Genomic DNA, 11003 nt, shown 5'->3' with positions numbered 1-11003 from the left:
GACAATGCAAGGTGGTCTCTCTCTCTCTCTCTCTCTCTCGTGTCAAAATGAAAACAGCTTCCAGCCCCTTTCATGAAGGACTACTTGTGCATATTGCAAGATTTCAGTTTCTAAGTGAATGAGCAAAAGAGCATACAGCACCTGGTATTCCCAGGCGGTCTCCCATCCAAGTACTAACCAGGCCCGACCCTGCTTAGCTTCCGAGATCAGACGAGATCGGGCGTTGCCAGGCTGGTATGGCCGTACGAAATAAGTTGACAACCATAGGCTACTTATCCATATACAGATTTAGCAATTGACAATGCAAGGTAGTCTCTCTCTCTCTCTCTCTCTCTCTCTCTCTCTCGTGTCAAAATGAAAACAGCTTCCAGCCCCTTTCATGAAGGACTACTTGTGCATATTGCAAGATGTCAGTTTCTAAGTGAATGAGCAAAAGAGCATACAGCACCTGGTATTCCCAGGCGGTCTCCCATCCAAGTACTAACCAGGCCCGACCCTGCTTAGCTTCCGAGATCAGACGTGATCGGGCGTTGCCAGGCTGGTATGGCCGTACGAAATAAGTTGACAACCATAGGCTACTTATCCATATACAGATTTAGCAATTGACAATGCAAGGTGGTCTCTCTCTCTCTCTCTCTCTCTCGTGTCAAAATGAAAACAGCTTCCAGCCCCTTTCATGAAGGACTACTTGTGCATATTGCAAGATGTCAGTTTCTAAGTGAATGAGCAAAAGAGCATACAGCACCTGGTATTCCCAGGCGGTCTCCCATCCAAGTACTAACCAGGCCCGACCCTGCTTAGCTTCCGAGATCAGACGTGATCGGGCGTTGCCAGGCTGGTATGGCCGTACGAAATAAGTTGACAACCATAGGCTACTTATCCATATACAGATTTAGCAATTGACAATGCAAGGTGGTCTCTCTCTCTCTCTCTCTCTCTCTCTCGTGTCAAAATGAAAACAGTTTCCAGCCCCTTTCATGAAGGACTACTTGTGCATATTGCAAGATGTCAGTTTCTAAGTGAATGAGCAAAAGAGCATACAGCACCTGGTATTCCCAGGCGGTCTCCCATCCAAGTACTAACCAGGCCCGACCCTGCTTAGCTTCCGAGATCAGACGTGATCGGGCGTTGCCAGGCTGGTATGGCCGTACGAAATAAGTTGACAACCATAGGCTACTTATCCATATACAGATTTAGCAATTGACAATGCAAGGTGGTCTCTCTCTCTCTCTCTCTCTCTCTCTCGTGTCAAAATGAAAACAGCTTCCAGCCCCTTTCATGAAGGACTACTTGTGCATATTGCAAGATGTCAGTTTCTAAGTGAATGAGCAAAAGAGCATACAGCACCTGGTATTCCCAGGCGGTCTCCCATCCAAGTACTAACCAGGCCCGACCCTGCTTAGCTTCCGAGATCAGACGTGATCGGGCGTTGCCAGGCTGGTATGGCCGTACGAAATAAGTTGACAACCATAGGCTACTTATCCATATACAGATTTAGCAATTGACAATGCAAGGTGGTCTCTCTCTCTCTCTCTCTCTCGTGTCAAAATGAAAACAGTTTCCAGCCCCTTTCATGAAGGACTACTTGTGCATATTGCAAGATGTCAGTTTCTAAGTGAATGAGCAAAAGAGCATACAGCACCTGGTATTCCCAGGCGGTCTCCCATCCAAGTACTAACCAGGCCCGACCCTGCTTAGCTTCCGAGATCAGACGAGATCGGGCGTTGCCAGGCTGGTATGGCCGTACGAAATAAGTTGACAACCATAGGCTACTTATCCATATACAGATTTAGCAATTGACAATGCAAGGTAGTCTCTCTCTCTCTCTCTCTCTCTCGTGTCAAAATGAAAACAGCTTCCAGCCCCTTTCATGAAGGACTACTTGTGCATATTGCAAGATGTCAGTTTCTAAGTGAATGAGCAAAAGAGCATACAGCACCTGGTATTCCCAGGCGGTCTCCCATCCAAGTACTAACCAGGCCCGACCCTGCTTAGCTTCCGAGATCAGACGAGATCGGGCGTTGCCAGGCTGGTATGGCCGTACGAAATAAGTTGACAACCATAGGCTACTTATCCATATACAGATTTAGCAATTGACAATGCAAGGTGGTCTCTCTCTCTCTCTCTCTCTCTCTCGTGTCAAAATGAAAACAGCTTCCAGCCCCTTTCATGAAGGACTACTTGTGCATATTGCAAGATGTCAGTTTCTAAGTGAATGAGCAAAAGAGCATACAGCACCTGGTATTCCCAGGCGGTCTCCCATCCAAGTACTAACCAGGCCCGACCCTGCTTAGCTTCCGAGATCAGACGTGATCGGGCGTTGCCAGGCTGGTATGGCCGTACGAAATAAGTTGACAACCATAGGCTACTTATCCATATACAGATTTAGCAATTGACAATGCAAGGTGGTCTCTCTCTCTCTCTCTCTCTCTCTCGTGTCAAAATGAAAACAGTTTCCAGCCCCTTTCATGAAGGACTACTTGTGCATATTGCAAGATGTCAGTTTCTAAGTGAATGAGCAAAAGAGCATACAGCACCTGGTATTCCCAGGCGGTCTCCCATCCAAGTACTAACCAGGCCCGACCCTGCTTAGCTTCCGAGATCAGACGTGATCGGGCGTTGCCAGGCTGGTATGGCCGTACGAAATAAGTTGACAACCATAGGCTACTTATCCATATACAGATTTAGCAATTGACAATGCAAGGTGGTCTCTCTCTCTCTCTCTCTCTCTCTCTCGTGTCAAAATGAAAACAGCTTCCAGCCCCTTTCATGAAGGACTACTTGTGCATATTGCAAGATGTCAGTTTCTAAGTGAATGAGCAAAAGAGCATACAGCACCTGGTATTCCCAGGCGGTCTCCCATCCAAGTACTAACCAGGCCCGACCCTGCTTAGCTTCCGAGATCAGACGTGATCGGGCGTTGCCAGGCTGGTATGGCCGTACGAAATAAGTTGACAACCATAGGCTACTTATCCATATACAGATTTAGCAATTGACAATGCAAGGTGGTCTCTCTCTCTCTCTCTCTCTCGTGTCAAAATGAAAACAGTTTCCAGCCCCTTTCATGAAGGACTACTTGTGCATATTGCAAGATGTCAGTTTCTAAGTGAATGAGCAAAAGAGCATACAGCACCTGGTATTCCCAGGCGGTCTCCCATCCAAGTACTAACCAGGCCCGACCCTGCTTAGCTTCCGAGATCAGACGAGATTGGGCGTTGCCAGGCTGGTATGGCCGTACGAAATAAGTTGACAACCATAGGCTACTTATCCATATACAGATTTAGCAATTGACAATGCAAGGTAGTCTCTCTCTCTCTCTCTCTCTCTCGTGTCAAAATGAAAACAGCTTCCAGCCCCTTTCATGAAGGACTACTTGTGCATATTGCAAGATGTCAGTTTCTAAGTGAATGAGCAAAAGAGCATACAGCACCTGGTATTCCCAGGCGGTCTCCCATCCAAGTACTAACCAGGCCCGACCCTGCTTAGCTTCCGAGATCAGACGAGATCGGGCGTTGCCAGGCTGGTATGGCCGTACGAAATAAGTTGACAACCATAGGCTACTTATCCATATACAGATTTAGCAATTGACAATGCAAGGTGGTCTCTCTCTCTCTCTCTCTCTCTCTCGTGTCAAAATGAAAACAGTTTCCAGCCCCTTTCATGAAGGACTACTTGTGCATATTGCAAGATGTCAGTTTCTAAGTGAATGAGCAAAAGAGCATACAGCACCTGGTATTCCCAGGCGGTCTCCCATCCAAGTACTAACCAGGCCCGACCCTGCTTAGCTTCCGAGATCAGACGTGATCGGGCGTTGCCAGGCTGGTATGGCCGTACGAAATAAGTTGACAACCATAGGCTACTTATCCATATACAGATTTAGCAATTGACAATGCAAGGTGGTCTCTCTCTCTCTCTCTCTCTCTCTCTCGTGTCAAAATGAAAACAGCTTCCAGCCCCTTTCATGAAGGACTACTTGTGCATATTGCAAGATGTCAGTTTCTAAGTGAATGAGCAAAAGAGCATACAGCACCTGGTATTCCCAGGCGGTCTCCCATCCAAGTACTAACCAGGCCCGACCCTGCTTAGCTTCCGAGATCAGACGTGATCGGGCGTTGCCAGGCTGGTATGGCCGTACGAAATAAGTTGACAACCATAGGCTACTTATCCATATGCAGATTTAGCAATTGACAATGCAAGGTGGTCTCTCTCTCTCTCTCTCTCTCTCTCGTGTCAAAATGAAAACAGTTTCCAGCCCCTTTCATGAAGGACTACTTGTGCATATTGCAAGATGTCAGTTTCTAAGTGAATGAGCAAAAGAGCATACAGCACCTGGTATTCCCAGGCGGTCTCCCATCCAAGTACTAACCAGGCCCGACCCTGCTTAGCTTCCGAGATCAGACGAGATTGGGCGTTGCCAGGCTGGTATGGCCGTACGAAATAAGTTGACAACCATAGGCTACTTATCCATATACAGATTTAGCAATTGACAATGCAAGGTAGTCTCTCTCTCTCTCTCTCTCTCTCGTGTCAAAAAGAAAACAGCTTCCAGCCCCTTTCATGAAGGACTACTTGTGCATATTGCAAGATGTCAGTTTCTAAGTGAATGAGCAAAAGAGCATACAGCACCTGGTATTCCCAGGCGGTCTCCCATCCAAGTACTAACCAGGCCCAACCCTGCTTAGCTTCCGAGATCAGACGAGATCGGGCGTTGCCAGGCTGGTATGGCCGTACGAAATAAGTTGACAACCATAGGCTACTTATCCATATACAGATTTAGCAATTGACAATGCAAGGTGGTCTCTCTCTCTCTCTCTCTCTCGTGTCAAAATGAAAACAGCTTCCAGCCCCTTTCATGAAGGACTACTTGTGCATATTGCAAGATTTCAGTTTCTAAGTGAATGAGCAAAAGAGCATACAGCACCTGGTATTCCCAGGCGGTCTCCCATCCAAGTACTAACCAGGCCCGACCCTGCTTAGCTTCCGAGATCAGACGAGATCGGGCGTTGCCAGGCTGGTATGGCCGTACGAAATAAGTTGACAACCATAGGCTACTTATCCATATACAGATTTAGCAATTGACAATGCAAGGTAGTCTCTCTCTCTCTCTCTCTCTCTCTCTCGTGTCAAAATGAAAACAGCTTCCAGCCCCTTTCATGAAGGACTACTTGTGCATATTGCAAGATGTCAGTTTCTAGGTGAATGAGCAAAAGAGCATACAGCACCTGGTATTCCCAGGCGGTCTCCCATCCAAGTACTAACCAGGCCCGACCCTGCTTAGCTTCCGAGATCAGACGAGATCGGGCGTTGCCAGGCTGGTATGGCCGTACGAAATAAGTTGACAACCATAGGCTACTTATCCATATACAGATTTAGCAATTGACAATGCAAGGTAGTCTCTCTCTCTCTCTCTCTCGTGTCAAAATGAAAACAGCTTCCAGCCCCTTTCATGAAGGACTACTTGTGCATATTGCAAGATGTCAGTTTCTAAGTGAATGAGCAAAAGAGCATACAGCACCTGGTATTCCCAGGCGGTCTCCCATCCAAGTACTAACCAGGCCCGACCCTGCTTAGCTTCCGAGATCAGACGAGATCGGGCGTTGCCAGGCTGGTATGGCCGTACGAAATAAGTTGACAACCATAGGCTACTTATCCATATACAGATTTAGCAATTGACAATGCAAGGTGGTCTCTCTCTCTCTCTCTCGTGTCAAAATGAAAACAGCTTCCAGCCCCTTTCATGAAGGACTACTTGTGCATATTGCAAGATTTCAGTTTCTAAGTGAATGAGCAAAAGAGCATACAGCACCTGGTATTCCCAGGCGGTCTCCCATCCAAGTACTAACCAGGCCCGACCCTGCTTAGCTTCCGAGATCAGACGAGATCGGGCGTTGCCAGGCTGGTATGGCCGTACGAAATAAGTTGACAACCATAGGCTACTTATCCATATACAGATTTAGCAATTGACAATGCAAGGTGGTCTCTCTCTCTCTCTCTCTCTCTCTCGTGTCAAAATGAAAACAGCTTCCAGCCCCTTTCATGAAGGACTACTTGTGCATATTGCAAGATGTCAGTTTCTAAGTGAATGAGCAAAAGAGCATACAGCACCTGGTATTCCCAGGCGGTCTCCCATCCAAGTACTAACCAGGCCCGACCCTGCTTAGCTTCCGAGATCAGACGTGATCGGGCGTTGCCAGGCTGGTATGGCCGTACGAAATAAGTTGACAACCATAGGCTACTTATCCATATACAGATTTAGCAATTGACAATGCAAGGTGGTCTCTCTCTCTCTCTCTCTCTCTCTCTCTCTCGTGTCAAAATGAAAACAGCTTCCAGCCCCTTTCATGAAGGACTACTTGTGCATATTGCAAGATGTCAGTTTCTAAGTGAATGAGCAAAAGAGCATACAGCACCTGGTATTCCCAGGCGGTCTCCCATCCAAGTACTAACCAGGCCCGACCCTGCTTAGCTTCCGAGATCAGACGTGATCGGGCGTTGCCAGGCTGGTATGGCCGTACGAAATAAGTTGACAACCATAGGCTACTTATCCATATACAGATTTAGCAATTGACAATGCAAGGTGGTCTCTCTCTCTCTCTCTCTCTCGTGTCAAAATGAAAACAGTTTCCAGCCCCTTTCATGAAGGACTACTTGTGCATATTGCAAGATGTCAGTTTCTAAGTGAATGAGCAAAAGAGCATACAGCACCTGGTATTCCCAGGCGGTCTCCCATCCAAGTACTAACCAGGCCCGACCCTGCTTAGCTTCCGAGATCAGACGAGATTGGGCGTTGCCAGGCTGGTATGGCCGTACGAAATAAGTTGACAACCATAGGCTACTTATCCATATACAGATTTAGCAATTGACAATGCAAGGTAGTCTCTCTCTCTCTCTCTCTCTCTCGTGTCAAAATGAAAACAGCTTCCAGCCCCTTTCATGAAGGACTACTTGTGCATATTGCAAGATGTCAGTTTCTAAGTGAATGAGCAAAAGAGCATACAGCACCTGGTATTCCCAGGCGGTCTCCCATCCAAGTACTAACCAGGCCCGACCCTGCTTAGCTTCCGAGATCAGACGAGATCGGGCGTTGCCAGGCTGGTATGGCCGTACGAAATAAGTTGACAACCATAGGCTACTTATCCATATACAGATTTAGCAATTGACAATGCAAGGTGGTCTCTCTCTCTCTCTCTCTCTCTCTCGTGTCAAAATGAAAACAGTTTCCAGCCCCTTTCATGAAGGACTACTTGTGCATATTGCAAGATGTCAGTTTCTAAGTGAATGAGCAAAAGAGCATACAGCACCTGGTATTCCCAGGCGGTCTCCCATCCAAGTACTAACCAGGCCCGACCCTGCTTAGCTTCCGAGATCAGACGTGATCGGGCGTTGCCAGGCTGGTATGGCCGTACGAAATAAGTTGACAACCATAGGCTACTTATCCATATACAGATTTAGCAATTGACAATGCAAGGTGGTCTCTCTCTCTCTCTCTCTCTCTCTCTCTCGTGTCAAAATGAAAACAGCTTCCAGCCCCTTTCATGAAGGACTACTTGTGCATATTGCAAGATGTCAGTTTCTAAGTGAATGAGCAAAAGAGCATACAGCACCTGGTATTCCCAGGCGGTCTCCCATCCAAGTACTAACCAGGCCCGACCCTGCTTAGCTTCCGAGATCAGACGTGATCGGGCGTTGCCAGGCTGGTATGGCCGTACGAAATAAGTTGACAACCATAGGCTACTTATCCATATGCAGATTTAGCAATTGACAATGCAAGGTGGTCTCTCTCTCTCTCTCTCTCTCTCTCGTGTCAAAATGAAAACAGTTTCCAGCCCCTTTCATGAAGGACTACTTGTGCATATTGCAAGATGTCAGTTTCTAAGTGAATGAGCAAAAGAGCATACAGCACCTGGTATTCCCAGGCGGTCTCCCATCCAAGTACTAACCAGGCCCGACCCTGCTTAGCTTCCGAGATCAGACGAGATTGGGCGTTGCCAGGCTGGTATGGCCGTACGAAATAAGTTGACAACCATAGGCTACTTATCCATATACAGATTTAGCAATTGACAATGCAAGGTAGTCTCTCTCTCTCTCTCTCTCTCTCGTGTCAAAATGAAAACAGCTTCCAGCCCCTTTCATGAAGGACTACTTGTGCATATTGCAAGATGTCAGTTTCTAAGTGAATGAGCAAAAGAGCATACAGCACCTGGTATTCCCAGGCGGTCTCCCATCCAAGTACTAACCAGGCCCGACCCTGCTTAGCTTCCAAGATCAGACGAGATCGGGCGTTGCCAGGCTGGTATGGCCGTACGAAATAAGTTGACAACCATAGGCTACTTATCCATATACAGATTTAGCAATTGACAATGCAAGGTGGTCTCTCTCTCTCTCTCTCGTGTCAAAATGAAAACAGCTTCCAGCCCCTTTCATGAAGGACTACTTGTGCATATTGCAAGATTTCAGTTTCTAAGTGAATGAGCAAAAGAGCATACAGCACCTGGTATTCCCAGGCGGTCTCCCATCCAAGTACTAACCAGGCCCGACCCTGCTTAGCTTCCGAGATCAGACGAGATCGGGCGTTGCCAGGCTGGTATGGCCGTACGAAATAAGTTGACAACCATAGGCTACTTATCCATATACAGATTTAGCAATTGACAATGCAAGGTAGTCTCTCTCTCTCTCTCTCTCTCTCTCTCTCGTGTCAAAATGAAAACAGCTTCCAGCCCCTTTCATGAAGGACTACTTGTGCATATTGCAAGATGTCAGTTTCTAGGTGAATGAGCAAAAGAGCATACAGCACCTGGTATTCCCAGGCGGTCTCCCATCCAAGTACTAACCAGGCCCGACCCTGCTTAGCTTCCGAGATCAGACGAGATCGGGCGTTGCCAGGCTGGTATGGCCGTACGAAATAAGTTGACAACCATAGGCTACTTATCCATATACAGATTTAGCAATTGACAATGCAAGGTAGTCTCTCTCTCTCTCTCTCTCGTGTCAAAATGAAAACAGCTTCCAGCCCCTTTCATGAAGGACTACTTGTGCATATTGCAAGATGTCAGTTTCTAAGTGAATGAGCAAAAGAGCATACAGCACCTGGTATTCCCAGGCGGTCTCCCATCCAAGTACTAACCAGGCCCGACCCTGCTTAGCTTCCGAGATCAGACGAGATCGGGCGTTGCCAGGCTGGTATGGCCGTACGAAATAAGTTGACAACCATAGGCTACTTATCCATATACAGATTTAGCAATTGACAATGCAAGGTGGTCTCTCTCTCTCTCTCTCGTGTCAAAATGAAAACAGCTTCCAGCCCCTTTCATGAAGGACTACTTGTGCATATTGCAAGATTTCAGTTTCTAAGTGAATGAGCAAAAGAGCATACAGCACCTGGTATTCCCAGGCGGTCTCCCATCCAAGTACTAACCAGGCCCGACCCTGCTTAGCTTCCGAGATCAGACGAGATCGGGCGTTGCCAGGCTGGTATGGCCGTACGAAATAAGTTGACAACCATAGGCTACTTATCCATATACAGATTTAGCAATTGACAATGCAAGGTAGTCTCTCTCTCTCTCTCTCTCTCTCGTGTCAAAATGAAAACAGCTTCCAGCCCCTTTCATGAAGGACTACTTGTGCATATTGCAAGATGTCAGTTTCTAAGTGAATGAGCAAAAGAGCATACAGCACCTGGTATTCCCAGGCGGTCTCCCATCCAAGTACTAACCAGGCCCGACCCTGCTTAGCTTCCGAGATCAGACGAGATCGGGCGTTGCCAGGCTGGTATGGCCGTACGAAATAAGTTGACAACCATAGGCTACTTATCCATATACAGATTTAGCAATTGACAATGCAAGGTGGTCTCTCTCTCTCTCTCTCTCGTGTCAAAATGAAAACAGCTTCCAGCCCCTTTCATGAAGGACTACTTGTGCATATTGCAAGATTTCAGTTTCTAAGTGAATGAGCAAAAGAGCATACAGCACCTGGTATTCCCAGGCGGTCTCCCATCCAAGTACTAACCAGGCCCGACCCTGCTTAGCTTCCGAGATCAGACGAGATCGGGCGTTGCCAGGCTGGTATGGCCGTACGAAATAAGTTGACAACCATAGGCTACTTATCCATATACAGATTTAGCAATTGACAATGCAAGGTAGTCTCTCTCTCTCTCTCTCTCTCTCGTGTCAAAATGAAAACAGCTTCCAGCCCCTTTCATGAAGGACTACTTGTGCATATTGCAAGATGTCAGTTTCTAAGTGAATGAGCAAAAGAGCATACAGCACCTGGTATTCCCAGGCGGTCTCCCATCCAAGTACTAACCAGGCCCGACCCTGCTTAGCTTCCGAGATCAGACGAGATCGGGCGTTGCCAGGCTGGTATGGCCGTACGAAATAAGTTGACAACCATAGGCTACTTATCCATATACAGATTTAGCAATTGACAATGCAAGGTAGTCTCTCTCTCTCTCTCTCTCTCTCTCTCTCGTGTCAAAATGAAAACAGCTTCCAGCCCCTTTCATGAAGGACTACTTGTGCATATTGCAAGATGTCAGTTTCTAAGTGAATGAGCAAAAGAGCATACAGCACCTGGTATTCCCAGGCGGTCTCCCATCCAAGTACTAACCAGGCCCGACCCTGCTTAGCTTCCGAGATCAGACGAGATCGGGCGTGGCCAGGCTGGTATGGCCGTACGAAATAAGTTGACAACCATAGGCTACTTATCCATATACAGATTTAGCAATTGACAATGCAAGGTAGTCTCTCTCTCTCTCTCTCTCTCTCTCTCTCGTGTCAAAATGAAAACAGCTTCCAGCCCCTTTCATGAAGGACTACTTGTGCATATTGCAAGATTTCAGTTTCTAAGTGAATGAGCAAAAGAGCATACAGCACCTGGTATTCCCAGGCGGTCTCCCATCCAAGTACTAACCAGGCCCAACCCTGCTTAGCTTCCGAGATCAGACGAGATCGGGCGTTGCCAGGCTGGTATGGCCGTACGAAATAAGTTGACAACCATAGGCTACT

At 47.2% G+C, this 11003-nt stretch overlaps 33 non-coding genes and 4 pseudogenes across 33 annotated transcripts; all 37 read right to left on the bottom strand.

The window, feature by feature from the left end:
* Positions 1-129: 129 nt before the first annotated feature.
* Positions 130-248, bottom strand: LOC146239454 (5S ribosomal RNA). The gene has a single exon (XR_014735654.1). It is a non-coding gene; the product is annotated as a 5S ribosomal RNA (ribosomal RNA).
* A 188-nt stretch (positions 249-436) lies between these two features.
* On the bottom strand, positions 437-555 carry LOC146239453 (5S ribosomal RNA). Its single transcript, XR_014738909.1, has one exon. It is a non-coding gene; the product is annotated as a 5S ribosomal RNA (ribosomal RNA).
* A 178-nt stretch (positions 556-733) lies between these two features.
* On the bottom strand, positions 734-852 carry LOC146239452 (5S ribosomal RNA). The gene has a single exon (XR_014738908.1). It is a non-coding gene; the product is annotated as a 5S ribosomal RNA (ribosomal RNA).
* Positions 853-1034: 182 nt separating this feature from the next.
* On the bottom strand, positions 1035-1153 carry LOC146239451 (5S ribosomal RNA). Its single transcript, XR_014738907.1, has one exon. It is a non-coding gene; the product is annotated as a 5S ribosomal RNA (ribosomal RNA).
* A 182-nt stretch (positions 1154-1335) lies between these two features.
* LOC146239450 (5S ribosomal RNA) lies at positions 1336-1454 on the bottom strand. Its single transcript, XR_014738906.1, has one exon. It is a non-coding gene; the product is annotated as a 5S ribosomal RNA (ribosomal RNA).
* A 176-nt stretch (positions 1455-1630) lies between these two features.
* Positions 1631-1749, bottom strand: LOC146239449 (5S ribosomal RNA). The gene has a single exon (XR_014735653.1). It is a non-coding gene; the product is annotated as a 5S ribosomal RNA (ribosomal RNA).
* Positions 1750-1927: 178 nt separating this feature from the next.
* Positions 1928-2046, bottom strand: LOC146239448 (5S ribosomal RNA). Its single transcript, XR_014735652.1, has one exon. It is a non-coding gene; the product is annotated as a 5S ribosomal RNA (ribosomal RNA).
* A 180-nt stretch (positions 2047-2226) lies between these two features.
* Positions 2227-2345, bottom strand: LOC146239447 (5S ribosomal RNA). The gene has a single exon (XR_014738905.1). It is a non-coding gene; the product is annotated as a 5S ribosomal RNA (ribosomal RNA).
* A 180-nt stretch (positions 2346-2525) lies between these two features.
* LOC146239446 (5S ribosomal RNA) lies at positions 2526-2644 on the bottom strand. Its single transcript, XR_014738904.1, has one exon. It is a non-coding gene; the product is annotated as a 5S ribosomal RNA (ribosomal RNA).
* A 182-nt stretch (positions 2645-2826) lies between these two features.
* On the bottom strand, positions 2827-2945 carry LOC146239445 (5S ribosomal RNA). Its single transcript, XR_014738903.1, has one exon. It is a non-coding gene; the product is annotated as a 5S ribosomal RNA (ribosomal RNA).
* Positions 2946-3121: 176 nt separating this feature from the next.
* On the bottom strand, positions 3122-3240 carry LOC146239444 (5S ribosomal RNA; annotated as a pseudogene).
* A 178-nt stretch (positions 3241-3418) lies between these two features.
* On the bottom strand, positions 3419-3537 carry LOC146239443 (5S ribosomal RNA). Its single transcript, XR_014735651.1, has one exon. It is a non-coding gene; the product is annotated as a 5S ribosomal RNA (ribosomal RNA).
* Positions 3538-3717: 180 nt separating this feature from the next.
* LOC146239442 (5S ribosomal RNA) lies at positions 3718-3836 on the bottom strand. The gene has a single exon (XR_014738902.1). It is a non-coding gene; the product is annotated as a 5S ribosomal RNA (ribosomal RNA).
* A 182-nt stretch (positions 3837-4018) lies between these two features.
* LOC146239441 (5S ribosomal RNA) lies at positions 4019-4137 on the bottom strand. Its single transcript, XR_014738900.1, has one exon. It is a non-coding gene; the product is annotated as a 5S ribosomal RNA (ribosomal RNA).
* Positions 4138-4317: 180 nt separating this feature from the next.
* Positions 4318-4436, bottom strand: LOC146239440 (5S ribosomal RNA; annotated as a pseudogene).
* A 178-nt stretch (positions 4437-4614) lies between these two features.
* LOC146239439 (5S ribosomal RNA) lies at positions 4615-4733 on the bottom strand. The gene has a single exon (XR_014736610.1). It is a non-coding gene; the product is annotated as a 5S ribosomal RNA (ribosomal RNA).
* Positions 4734-4909: 176 nt separating this feature from the next.
* Positions 4910-5028, bottom strand: LOC146239438 (5S ribosomal RNA). Its single transcript, XR_014735650.1, has one exon. It is a non-coding gene; the product is annotated as a 5S ribosomal RNA (ribosomal RNA).
* A 182-nt stretch (positions 5029-5210) lies between these two features.
* LOC146239437 (5S ribosomal RNA) lies at positions 5211-5329 on the bottom strand. The gene has a single exon (XR_014735649.1). It is a non-coding gene; the product is annotated as a 5S ribosomal RNA (ribosomal RNA).
* A 174-nt stretch (positions 5330-5503) lies between these two features.
* Positions 5504-5622, bottom strand: LOC146239436 (5S ribosomal RNA). The gene has a single exon (XR_014735648.1). It is a non-coding gene; the product is annotated as a 5S ribosomal RNA (ribosomal RNA).
* A 172-nt stretch (positions 5623-5794) lies between these two features.
* LOC146239435 (5S ribosomal RNA) lies at positions 5795-5913 on the bottom strand. The gene has a single exon (XR_014735647.1). It is a non-coding gene; the product is annotated as a 5S ribosomal RNA (ribosomal RNA).
* Positions 5914-6093: 180 nt separating this feature from the next.
* Positions 6094-6212, bottom strand: LOC146239434 (5S ribosomal RNA). Its single transcript, XR_014738899.1, has one exon. It is a non-coding gene; the product is annotated as a 5S ribosomal RNA (ribosomal RNA).
* Positions 6213-6398: 186 nt separating this feature from the next.
* Positions 6399-6517, bottom strand: LOC146239433 (5S ribosomal RNA). The gene has a single exon (XR_014738897.1). It is a non-coding gene; the product is annotated as a 5S ribosomal RNA (ribosomal RNA).
* Positions 6518-6693: 176 nt separating this feature from the next.
* Positions 6694-6812, bottom strand: LOC146239432 (5S ribosomal RNA; annotated as a pseudogene).
* A 178-nt stretch (positions 6813-6990) lies between these two features.
* On the bottom strand, positions 6991-7109 carry LOC146239431 (5S ribosomal RNA). Its single transcript, XR_014735645.1, has one exon. It is a non-coding gene; the product is annotated as a 5S ribosomal RNA (ribosomal RNA).
* A 180-nt stretch (positions 7110-7289) lies between these two features.
* LOC146239430 (5S ribosomal RNA) lies at positions 7290-7408 on the bottom strand. The gene has a single exon (XR_014738896.1). It is a non-coding gene; the product is annotated as a 5S ribosomal RNA (ribosomal RNA).
* A 184-nt stretch (positions 7409-7592) lies between these two features.
* On the bottom strand, positions 7593-7711 carry LOC146239429 (5S ribosomal RNA). The gene has a single exon (XR_014738895.1). It is a non-coding gene; the product is annotated as a 5S ribosomal RNA (ribosomal RNA).
* A 180-nt stretch (positions 7712-7891) lies between these two features.
* Positions 7892-8010, bottom strand: LOC146239428 (5S ribosomal RNA; annotated as a pseudogene).
* A 178-nt stretch (positions 8011-8188) lies between these two features.
* On the bottom strand, positions 8189-8307 carry LOC146239427 (5S ribosomal RNA). Its single transcript, XR_014740374.1, has one exon. It is a non-coding gene; the product is annotated as a 5S ribosomal RNA (ribosomal RNA).
* A 172-nt stretch (positions 8308-8479) lies between these two features.
* Positions 8480-8598, bottom strand: LOC146239426 (5S ribosomal RNA). The gene has a single exon (XR_014735644.1). It is a non-coding gene; the product is annotated as a 5S ribosomal RNA (ribosomal RNA).
* Positions 8599-8782: 184 nt separating this feature from the next.
* On the bottom strand, positions 8783-8901 carry LOC146239425 (5S ribosomal RNA). The gene has a single exon (XR_014735643.1). It is a non-coding gene; the product is annotated as a 5S ribosomal RNA (ribosomal RNA).
* Positions 8902-9075: 174 nt separating this feature from the next.
* LOC146239424 (5S ribosomal RNA) lies at positions 9076-9194 on the bottom strand. Its single transcript, XR_014735641.1, has one exon. It is a non-coding gene; the product is annotated as a 5S ribosomal RNA (ribosomal RNA).
* A 172-nt stretch (positions 9195-9366) lies between these two features.
* LOC146239423 (5S ribosomal RNA) lies at positions 9367-9485 on the bottom strand. The gene has a single exon (XR_014735640.1). It is a non-coding gene; the product is annotated as a 5S ribosomal RNA (ribosomal RNA).
* A 178-nt stretch (positions 9486-9663) lies between these two features.
* LOC146239422 (5S ribosomal RNA) lies at positions 9664-9782 on the bottom strand. Its single transcript, XR_014735639.1, has one exon. It is a non-coding gene; the product is annotated as a 5S ribosomal RNA (ribosomal RNA).
* A 174-nt stretch (positions 9783-9956) lies between these two features.
* On the bottom strand, positions 9957-10075 carry LOC146239421 (5S ribosomal RNA). Its single transcript, XR_014735638.1, has one exon. It is a non-coding gene; the product is annotated as a 5S ribosomal RNA (ribosomal RNA).
* A 178-nt stretch (positions 10076-10253) lies between these two features.
* Positions 10254-10372, bottom strand: LOC146239420 (5S ribosomal RNA). Its single transcript, XR_014735637.1, has one exon. It is a non-coding gene; the product is annotated as a 5S ribosomal RNA (ribosomal RNA).
* A 184-nt stretch (positions 10373-10556) lies between these two features.
* On the bottom strand, positions 10557-10675 carry LOC146239419 (5S ribosomal RNA). The gene has a single exon (XR_014739366.1). It is a non-coding gene; the product is annotated as a 5S ribosomal RNA (ribosomal RNA).
* Positions 10676-10859: 184 nt separating this feature from the next.
* On the bottom strand, positions 10860-10978 carry LOC146239418 (5S ribosomal RNA). The gene has a single exon (XR_014736598.1). It is a non-coding gene; the product is annotated as a 5S ribosomal RNA (ribosomal RNA).
* Between the last annotated feature and the right edge of the window lie 25 nt (positions 10979-11003).

Source organism: Hypomesus nipponensis, chromosome 20, assembly GCF_054491055.1.
Source record: "Hypomesus nipponensis isolate SF chromosome 20, ASM5449105v1, whole genome shotgun sequence".
Classification (NCBI taxonomy): domain Eukaryota; kingdom Metazoa; phylum Chordata; class Actinopteri; order Osmeriformes; family Osmeridae; genus Hypomesus; species Hypomesus nipponensis.
This window is presented reverse-complemented; position numbering and strand designations above follow the sequence as displayed.